General features: G+C 46.8%; 1 pseudogene; it reads left to right on the forward strand.

The window, feature by feature from the left end:
- The first annotated feature begins 6,788 nt into the window (after positions 1 to 6,788).
- LOC133898570 (uncharacterized) lies at positions 6,789 to 10,675 on the forward strand (annotated as a pseudogene).
- Positions 10,676 to 10,878: the final 203 nt, after the last annotated feature.

Here is a 10,878-nt window from a genome sequence, read left to right on the forward strand (position 1 = left end):
TGGAAAAAATCACTAATATTCCTCATTTAACATGGACACATTTCTATAATTATTTCCAACCTTATGTTTCATAGCAATATTGTGAGTTGCTTAACAATGCAACAATTAACATTGATTTTCACAATTTATGTCTAATTGAAATTGCAAGTTAATAATTGCTCAAAACAATTAAACATGATGCTAATGATCTTAATGACATGCTCAAGCCATTTGGGCTATCACACCAAGGACACAAACACAGTGGTCGAAGGACAAAGTTACCATCATGGGAATCGATGCTGACGGGGGCTGCCTACAGATGAAAAGGCCCTAAATAGATTTCGGAGGGTTGCAGGGCTCATTGCTCGGGAGAGGGTGCCGATAACGACTAAGTTCGATGACCTCAGTGACGAAGCGAAGAGGGACTTGTTCAATAATATTATCATGGAGTATCTAGAGTACCTTGGAAATATGAGCGAGCATCAAAAGAACGCCGCGGTCAATGCAGTAATGAAAGAGATCACGAAACTTCACCAAAACTTTAAGAGCAAGCTTGTGAATCGGTACTTAGCAAAAGGGGTGGCACCCTTTGAGAGCTAAAAGCACTTGAAACCAAAAGATTGGGATGCTTTTATGGAGATGAAGAGCTCAGAGTAGTTCAAGAAGGCGAGTGAGAAGAAGAAGCAGCTTCGGGTTAAGAACAAGCATGACCACAGGACCGACGCAGCCAGGTATGCTGGGAAAAGGGCAAAATGGCAGGCAGAGGACAAGAAATTAGCTAGAGAAGGCCGTGAGAATCCTTGGAATCAATTCCCGGGACGATCGCAGTCATATTTGCGTGCAAGGGGTGAGCTATCCGATAGCAGATAAATCACATTCAGAAACAGCGAAACCCAGGCAGTCGCAGAAAAGTCAAAGAAAAGGAGGCCGAAGCCAGCTAAGGTTCTTTCACTAGGGTCAGGGAACATGATGTGCTCACAGCGGCGCTGGGAAACGTGGAGCACCTAGGTCGAGTGCGAGGTGTATCAAGTTCCCCGGGCTGGAAATACGGCTTTCCTGAAGACATCGGGATGTACAAGAAGAGGAAGAGGTCGGGTGCAGTGGATGTGGATGCATTAACATGGGACATCACCCAGAAAGTTTACTCAAGCATCATGGGCAGCTTACAGTAAAGGGAATACAGATTTCCATGCCACGGGATTTTAGCCCCGAGCTGCAGGGAAGAGTAGGTGCGCCTCCAGGGAGGTCGGGCAACAAGTAGCTGCTGCCGAGATTGAGCCGAATACAATTGACCTGCTAGAAGGGCCCACGCCCTACATCCTTGTAATCAGGCCTGGTGCGTATCACATCGAGGTTGCAATGGGCCAGGTGCTTCCAGGCATCTGTATCTTACATACGGTCCTGATACGTGCAGGCTATACCGTGGTTACGGTGGATATGGTACATAGCAATGCCGCCGATCACGTGTTGGAGGTCCCCCCCAATGATGAAGTCATAACTCTCGATGAAGCTCTTCATCAAAAGATTCAGTGGAAGAGGGACGACATCGTGGTCTCTAGTGCATCCTAGTCTGGACGAGCTCCAAGTGCACCGCCGCCGCGCTGCTCACTTCCTGAGAAGGAAACTTCACTGCCTTCTCCTCCTCCAGAGAAGCTGGCTTCATCGCATTCTCCTCCACATCTGGCAACCTCGCTTCCAGACCCAATACCGTCTCCCCCAGAGAGCCCAAAAAAGAAGAAGGAAAAGGAGGTCGAGAAGAAAGGCTCTAAGAAGCCCCTGCCGGAGATGTCGAAGGCCATTGTACCGGCGAAGTCGAAGTCCATTGTACCGGTGAAGAAGTCCATGGACATTGCACCAGTGTGAACTCAGGCCAACACAAAATTCAAATATTGGAAGCCCTTGATGATGGTAGATGAGCTAGCAAGGGCAAAAAAAGCATGTATTGACCTGCATAATTACTACGTACAGGCTTATAGAGACAACAATGATCAATCCATAGTTGTACAGTACAAACGACGACACTTCTTAAGTGATCAAGACAGCTATTTCATTGTGGGTTTCAATGACTTATACGACCTCTTCAACCTTGATGGCCTGAGCGTATCATTATTACGGGTCTTCACATTGTAAGTCCCTTGATACTGGATATTCATTAATTAATACAATTAAGTCTTGAATCTAACTGTGTTCTTATCTGTAGACACTTGATGAAAAAAACAATGAAGAACAAGGATCCCGTCGCATTTCTTTACCCTGAGGCCATTACAATATCGGTCATCCAACTTCATCCTGGCTACGCTGTGAATCATGTGGCCAGGGCAATGCAACAATACTCAAAAGTGAAGTACCTGATGGGCGCCCACAACATTGGTGGCCATTGGATTTTACTTAATATTTGCCTCGAGTGAGACTTGGTGTTTTACGTCGACTCATCAAGACCAATATCTGCATAAGGCAAAATTAGATCACGTGATTACAGCATTGTAAAACAACTCCTCGACATGTAAGTTATGCCTGTATTAGTTCACATATTAAACTTTTCTAACATTCAAAGGCTCCATAATCGATCCCTCTTTATGCATGGCTTTTGATGAGTACCTTCGAGCTCAATCTGACTACTACGCAAAAGCCGGCCGTAGGCTGACACACAAGATCGGGTACGCAGTAAGTGCTACCAAACAGATTACCAAATATTCTATGTTGCTAATTTTTTCCTTTTCATCTAACAGTAAAGTTTCTTTTCAGTAGTGCCACCAACAACCACCGGGCAACACCTGTGGATTCTATGCTGCGTGGAACATGCTCTTCACGCTCCGAGCAAAGAATATCAAATCCCCCGATGTAAGTTCAATACAAGATTGTTCATAACTAATTTCGGTAATTTGTTTAATTCCATGATAACATGACATTGGTTACGGGTTAAATTATGTAGAAATACAAGTGTATGTTTCTCGATGAGGGTGCACTCCCGGATATTCGATGACGGATCGCTGAGTTCATGGTGTATGAAGTCATCAGCCCACATGGCGAGTTCCACTATAGAAGCCCTAGGTTGTGAAGTCTTATGTAATTATGAGTTGATCGGAACTTTGTAACATTTGTGATTCTGTAATGAATTCATTTGAACTTTGTAATATTTGCAATTATGTGATGAAGCGAGTTCTTATACAAGTGTGTTTGTTGATATGTATTTAGATGTGTTGCTATTGTTTGCAGGGAGAAGATGACTGTCAAATCCTGGCTACGTTCCAGGATGCAGCCAGAAAATAGCTCATTCCTACAGCGCAAGAGACACATAAGTGACAGGTAAACTGCCTACCTGTCACTTGTGAAAGCCATAAGTGACGGGTAACCTAGTTATCCGTCACTTATTAGACGATATAAGTGACGGGTGAAGAGATCACCCGTCACATATAAATTTCTCCCCAGTACATGGGTGAAAGCTATAAGTGACGGGTAACCTAGTTACCCGTCACTTATTATATAATATATGTGACGGGTTAAGAGATCACTCGTCACCTATATGTTTCTCCTCAGCACATGAGAGACGTTTATAGGTGACGGATAACAGTTATTACCCGTCACCTTTGTTCATCATTGGTGACGGGTCCGTACCCGTCACCTATTACTATCATCACCCGTCACTTATGTCTGTTTTTCACCCGTCACCTATGTCTGTTTTTCACGTAGTGAGACCCGTCACCCATGATTGTCATTACCCGTCACCCATGACTGTCATCATCCGTCTCCTATGTCTGTTTTTCACGTAGTGAGACCCTTAGTGATGTGCTAATTGGATTCTCAGGTTCTATCGAGGAGTGGCACGTGCTTGAAATCCCAACATTAATCAATGAGGTAGATATGCATCCATGCAAGTACAATAAGATTTGAGTTTACTCCTAAAAATTTTGAGAAAGAGGGAATATTTGGAAAGTTGTCTCATTAATAGAAAGAAAAAGAGAAGGAAAACCTTATGCTGCTATATATATATCATAATCATAAGCATCAAAATCATATAGCAGAATACTATAGTTTAATCATTAGCTTCAACTCTACATTGCTTAAACAACTGTATTATATCAATCGTAGTCGCCAAGTACGTGGATATTTGGTTAGTTATATAAGATTTTGGAATGTCTAAACCTAAGGTGACTAAAAATACTTCAAATCTCAATTGATTGTTCGTACCGTTGGATTGATGACTAGATTTATGCGCCACCAGGTCATCGTGTTTACCTCTGGTGCCATCGTGCTGCCGAATTAGGGTTAGAGGTGAGGATTAAAACCCATAGATCAATGGTGCCTTTGGGCTTTGAGGGAACCCCAGGGAGGCAGATTGGCCCGATGGTAGACGGGGATGGCAGCAGTGGTGGGAGATCAATAAGTGGTGGGGATGACAATAGGAGGCGTAGGAGTTGTTACTGGAGAGGATCGCTGCCTTGCTGGTGAAAGAGAGACAGAGAGATGGTGGTTTTGTTTGGAGGGAAGCGGAGGAGATCGTGGGGGTGTAGGTCGAGTGAGGTTTGGGTTATGGACATTGTAGGGTTGGTGGGAATTATGTACTATTTATTGGTATAATTGATGTCAGCTGTTGGATAAAGATCCGATGGCGTATAATGGTGACTGAGGAAACTATTTTTTTAGACACCCGAGGAGGTCCCATAAGATTAAGATATGAAGTAAACTTGTGAGTGCTAGTTTTGCTTAAATACAATAACACTAGTTTTAATTCTCCACGATGTATAGTTGTTTACGGTCACACCGGGCAGAGTAGTATCAGCCTCCCCTCTCGCCTGGGTGTTGGCAGGTAGAATCATCGGTTGGGACAAAGCAGAGTAGTAATCGGTTGACTGCCGACTGGTTAAGTCCTTTCTAGATTGCAGCGTAGGACACGCTTTTACCCTGAAGCGACCTCGATAGTACATGGATCGATCATTTGCACATTGACTGGTGAAGCAGGGTTGGCGCCTCCTGTTTCAGTTCTCTGTTAGGTGTACGTGTGTCAGTAGGTTGGAATCAATCTGTCCCTTTTATTTTCTGTCCCATACAATTTACCTTACTGAACAACGCGGAAGTGTCGAGCCTTAATGCCGGATAATAGCACCAGCGATGGATCCCCTCATCTTCTTCTTCGTTCGTCCCCACGGTGGATCCGCCTTTGCTTGCAGAGCATAAAGGACTGAAGGAGATTAGTTATTTCACTTTTACACACATGCATGACCATCAACATTCCATCGTCACTTCCACATGGTCCATGGATAATAAACAAAAACTAAAATAAAAAAGGGTCAAACCAACAGGAGCTGTAAGTAACCAAAGACAAACACCGATGATGTGGTTAATTATAAAAAAAAGATGCGTAACAAAGCCTGAGAAACGCCAAGAAATTAAGCAGACACGCAAGTTGGAGCCAAAGCAGCAGCAGCAGCTTATACTAATCCCTTAGCGAATCTTCTCGGTGGTACTTGGAAGTTGGAGCCGACCCTTCTGCTGGCAAAGACGGCCGCCGTTACCGTCAACAATACGTCGGCTCCAACCATCGCCATCGTGGGCGCGCTATCACCATCGCAGGCTCCGCTCATGCTACTGGAGGTCAAGTGCCCGCACACCTGAACGGTGACACACCACCATATGCTACCTTGACACGGGCGCGACAAACTACATGACAGGAACTCGATGTGTTTTCATCGAATTGGACTTCGGAGTTCGTGGGATGGTTACATTCAATGACGGGTCGGTGGTCGACATCGAGGGATGTAGAACAATCCTTTCCGAGGTTTGCGTCCGTGACAAGCAGCACCGACTCATCGCCAGGGTGCAGCGATCAACCAACCGACTGTACATGTTGCGGCTCACAATTGCCTGGCTGATGTGTCTGTCAACTCGCAGCAATGATCTGGCATGGATGTGGCATGAGTGTTTCGGGCATCTGCATTTCAATGGCCTCCACAAGTTGTGGCGCACCATGGCATGGTAAGAGGTCTGCCCCCAAATCGACCATGTGGCACAGCTCTGTGAATGCTGCATCATCGCCAAACAATGTTGAGCTCCTTTTCCCGCGAAGGCCAACTATCAAGTGGAAGGACCCCTAGACCTCGTTCATGGGGATTTGTGTGGTCCTATCACACCCGTCACCCCCGTTGGACGCCGCTACGTCTTCTTGCTCATTGATGACAAAAGCCGGTACATGTGGGCGATGCTCCTCATCGTGAAGAGTCAAACGCTGATAGCAATTCGACGGTTCCAGGCTGCTGTGGAAGTGGAGACCGGTCAAAAATTGCGCACACTTTGAACCGATCACGGTGGAAATTTCACCTATGTAGACTTCAAGGAATACTATGCAAACCTCGGCGTGCAGCACCAGTACTCGACACAGTATACTCCGCAACATAATGGCATCGTCGAGTGGATAAATCAAACAGTGTTGGCTACGGCTCAAAGCATGTTGAAGGCTCGAGGCATGCCAGCTGAATTTTAGGGAAAGGCAGTCGATGCGGCTGTATTCTCCTCAATCTGTCGCTGATGAAAGAGCATTGAAGGCATGATGCCCTACGAGACCTGGTACGGGCAAAAGCCGGCAGTGCACTTTCTCTAGACGTTTGGGTGCATGGAGAAAGTGCAAAAGTGCGGAGTTCGTCGAAGCAAATCGTCGGTAGATCAAACACACGTCCACATCTAAGCAAGCTTGAACATCGGAGCAAACCGACAGTGTTCATCAGCTATGACGCCGGCTACAAAGCATATATAGAGTGTATGATCCACTCTCCGATCATGTACTTGTGGCACGTGATGTCATGTTTGATGAGAGCATGGAGTGGGACTGGAGCAAGAAAGGTGGAAATGACTTTAGCACCACTTTTGACTTCACGGTGGAGTACACAGTGGCACACAACGACATGCTCCCTGACAGCTCTGGGAGGGTCAAGGCAAGCCAAGATGAGTTGCTCGTGGCGGCAGCTCAGACTCCGGTGATGTGCAGTGAGCAAGTGGGAACGACAAGAGTCACTCCAGCCTCAGCTCCAGAATTTACATCTCCATCATCGAGCCTCTCCGACCACTGTGACGTGGATCATGATGATTGCCTGGCCCATTTTTGAACAATCGACAATGTGCTCAGGGCTGCCACACCGTTGGGCTTGGCAGAACGACAATTTGAGGTGGCTGAGCTACACATCCATATCACTGAAGAGCCGACTACATTTGTAGAAGGCGAGCAGCACCAAATATGAAGCCAAGCCATGATTGAGGAGATTGGATTGATCAAGGAAAATCAGACATGTCAGCTGGACACCACCTAATTGGGTTGAAGTGGGTCTACAAGATGAAGAAGTATAGCAATGGAGCGGTGGTGAAGCACAAGGCACGATTGGTAGCAAAAGGCTACGTACAGTAGCTGGGAGTCGACTTTGATGAAGTGTTTGCTCTGGTGGCCTGGCTCAACTCAATGTGACTGTTGTTGGCACTCACCGCTCAAGAGGAGTGGCCGGTGCACCACATGGACGTTAAGTCCATGTTTCTCAATGGTGACCTCATCGAGTAGGTCTACGTTAGCCAACCACTGGGGTTCATTACCACAGGCCAGGAAGCGAGGTGTTGTGCCTCGACAAGGCGTTGTATGGACTACGCCAAGCACCATGGGCATGAAACACCAAACTCGATCAGAGTTTGTGCACACTTGGGTTTCAGCGTAGCTCGTCTGAATATGTTGTGTATGTGCGTGGTCACAGAGAATCATGACTGCTAGTTGGAGTCTATGTGGACGACCTCATCATCACAGGTAGCAACCACATGGAGATCAACCGATTCATGCAAGAAATGAAGAAGATGTTCAAGATGAGTTACCTCGGCTTGCTTAGTTTCTATCTTGGAATTGAAGAGAAGCAAAGCAAGGAGGGCATTACGCTGAACAAATCAGCATATGCTCGACAGATTCTAGATAAAGCAAGGATGCAGGATTGCAATCCATGTCACACACCGATGGAACCGCAATTTAAGCTGAGTAAGACGAGCTCGGCACCAGCAATGGATGCCACTGAGTACAGAAGTATTGTCGGAAGCTTAAGGTACTTGGTACACACATGCCCCGATCTCACTTTCTCAGTCAGCTATGTCAGTAAGTTTATGGAGAATCCCACCTCTGAACATTTGGCAGCAGTCAAAAGGATCCTCAAATATGTGGTTGGAATAATTCACTTTGGTTGCTATTATCAGAGGACCAGCCCGGGGATGATTCTGACCGGCTATAGTGATAGCGATTTGGCAGGAGATGTTGATATTCCTCCTCAGCACAAATCCAATGAGCTGACAATCTCAGAAGCAGAAGGTTGTAGCTCTATCATCATGTGAAGAAGAGTACATTGTGGCCACAACAGCAGTATTTCAATGTGTTTGGTTGGCCCAATTGCTCGTTGAATTGGTAAACGAGAAGCTCAATGCTTTCACTCTGAAGATTGACAACAAGCCTGCTATTGCCCTTAGCAAAAATCCCGTTTTTCATGACCAAAGCAAGCATATTGAGACAGGATTTCATTTCATTCGGCAATGCATTGAGGAGGGGAAAACTGAAGTTGATTTTGTGGAGAGCAAAGGGCAGCTTACAGATTGTCTGACCAAGCCACTAGGGCACATGGATTTTTAGAAACAACACACTCAACTTGGGGTCACACATGTCAGTGAAGGGCACAAGGTTTAGGGGGTGAAATGTTAAGTAAAACTTGTGCTCAGGTTTAGCTAGAGTCTACTATCTCATTTTGATTAAGAGCACAACCAATCTGTTGCCTACTCGTGCGCATCGTTGTGGACCGAGGCATGCCCATTCATGCCGAGTCTTCAGTTTAGTTCAGAGTCTCCGTCAGGCGTGCTAGTCAGTGGTGAAAATGGCATGGGGGATGGCGCACGACTCACCCTGGTCATGGCCCAAATGTCGGCTAAATTAGGTGTGTAATCAGTCAAAAAAAAAGGAGAAAACACTGAAAAGGTTGTAGCTTCAAGCAACGCAAAATCGCTCTCTGAATTTCGCTTGGTGTTCTGTCAGTTTGTCAGATACTATAGCATGCCTGAAAATATTCATGCTTACGTCAGACATTCAGTTAGCGGGTGTTTGGTTGCCTGTACGAGGCCCGACCAAGCCCATAAGATGCAGGTTCTGGATGTTTGGTTGCGTGGATGGGGACCTGGGCCTGTCCCGCTAGATGCAAAAGGTCCCGCCCAGTCTAGCTCACAGAAAACGAAAATTATTTTTGTTTCCTACGGGCTTCGCTGGATGCAAGGTGACATCTAACTAATGATGACATTAGTATGTGATTAGTGCATATTAAATAATATTGATGTGTTTGAAGTTAATTAAAGCTTAATGATGTAAACTAAGAGCTATTAGAATATACTTATACAAAATAAACATCACAGTAACACTTGTTTTTAATATTTTATCTCATATGATATGTCCTCAGTCAACTAAACAATATGTCTTCTAAGTCAGACTAGACAGATAAAGTAACTAAACAAAGTGGGTTATATGCATATTTGAGCCACGCTCACTCGTAGGAGCCAGGATAGAATCTTGCTGACAACCAAACTGCCTTTAGACTGTCCCCAACAATATTCTCTTTATTTTATTCCCTTTCCGATTCTCTTTCTCATTTAATTCCCTTTATTTTCTCTCATCTTCAACAGCTTCTCTTCGAGGGGAATCGCGAAGGGAAAGGAGAGAGAATCCCGGGCTGGAGGGAATGATCCTGGAAATCCCTTCGCGACAGGAACCGTGAAGGGAATTCGTTGGAGCACTAAAGAGAACGAAAATCCCGTCGTGAAAGGATTTTAGCCCCTGAAGGGAAATCGTTGGACACAGTCTTAGCGAGCGCAGCGCGAACGTGAGAGATTTTCCAACACGCACCAGGTGGCCGTCCAGGAGCACTGGCGCAGGCTCTGCCGCAGCGCGTCGTCCATGGTCCTGGATCGACTACGGTCTTTCACTCTTTCTCCATCTTTCTCCGTCCACCCCGCTACTGGAAGCTGCAGCGGCGTCACGGCGCCGATGCTTGACGACGGTGCTTCCTCGGAATACTACTTGCAAGAAGCAGAGAGGCGCCCGCGCCGCCGCTGTACAGTCCGCCGCCCGAGCCGGCAAGCCGGAGTCCACGAGTGGCTGGGGAAAGTGCAACGGCATCGTGCACCGCGCTGACGAGCGCGCCGGTTGCAACGGTATCTGCTTGGGACGAAACGGCGTCGGCGTCAGCGACGGAGCGCGAGGAGGACGAGGCGGAGCCGGTTGCAGAGGAGGGCAAATCCATCAGCTTGGACGAGGCGTACGCGCTGGCCCGGCAGCCTCGCCCTCGACAGTCACCGTCACCAGCGTCTGTTCACATTGCATCCACCGATGTTACTACTGCGGCGGCGAGGCCGCGGAAAAGGCGAGCCGGTCAAGGTTAGTAATCGGCGCCGGCGGGCGGGAAGCAGAGGAGGTTGACGGCAAGGAAGAGTTGAACGCGCGCGCGGAGCAGTTCATCCGGCAGCTCAGGGAGGAGCTCAAGCTCCAGCGCCTCAACTCCATCCTCAACCACACCCATGCGCTCGGCACCCACGCCGGCGCAGGCTCACCAGCGGTGGAGCGGTAGCCGCCGTGCCCCCGGCGGCAGTAACTAGTTAGCCTAGTCCACTCGTGTATAGTATTGATTTGTTCGTTGATATGGATGCAAGAACACACACAGTTTTGAATTGTTGTTGTAAGGTATGAACAATTTTATCCTCCTGCTCGAAATCACAAGTCTACCGTTGTCGATGGAAGAATACGACTGTGTACAGAATAGATATTACATGAATTCCTTTCCTCTTTTTTTTTTTTTCTGACGAACATGGCATGAGGAGAAGAAAGGAATACATCCATTGGTGCTAAGGATAAGA

Source organism: Phragmites australis, chromosome 18 (genome assembly GCF_958298935.1).
Source record: "Phragmites australis chromosome 18, lpPhrAust1.1, whole genome shotgun sequence".
Lineage (NCBI taxonomy): Eukaryota > Viridiplantae > Streptophyta > Magnoliopsida > Poales > Poaceae > Phragmites > Phragmites australis.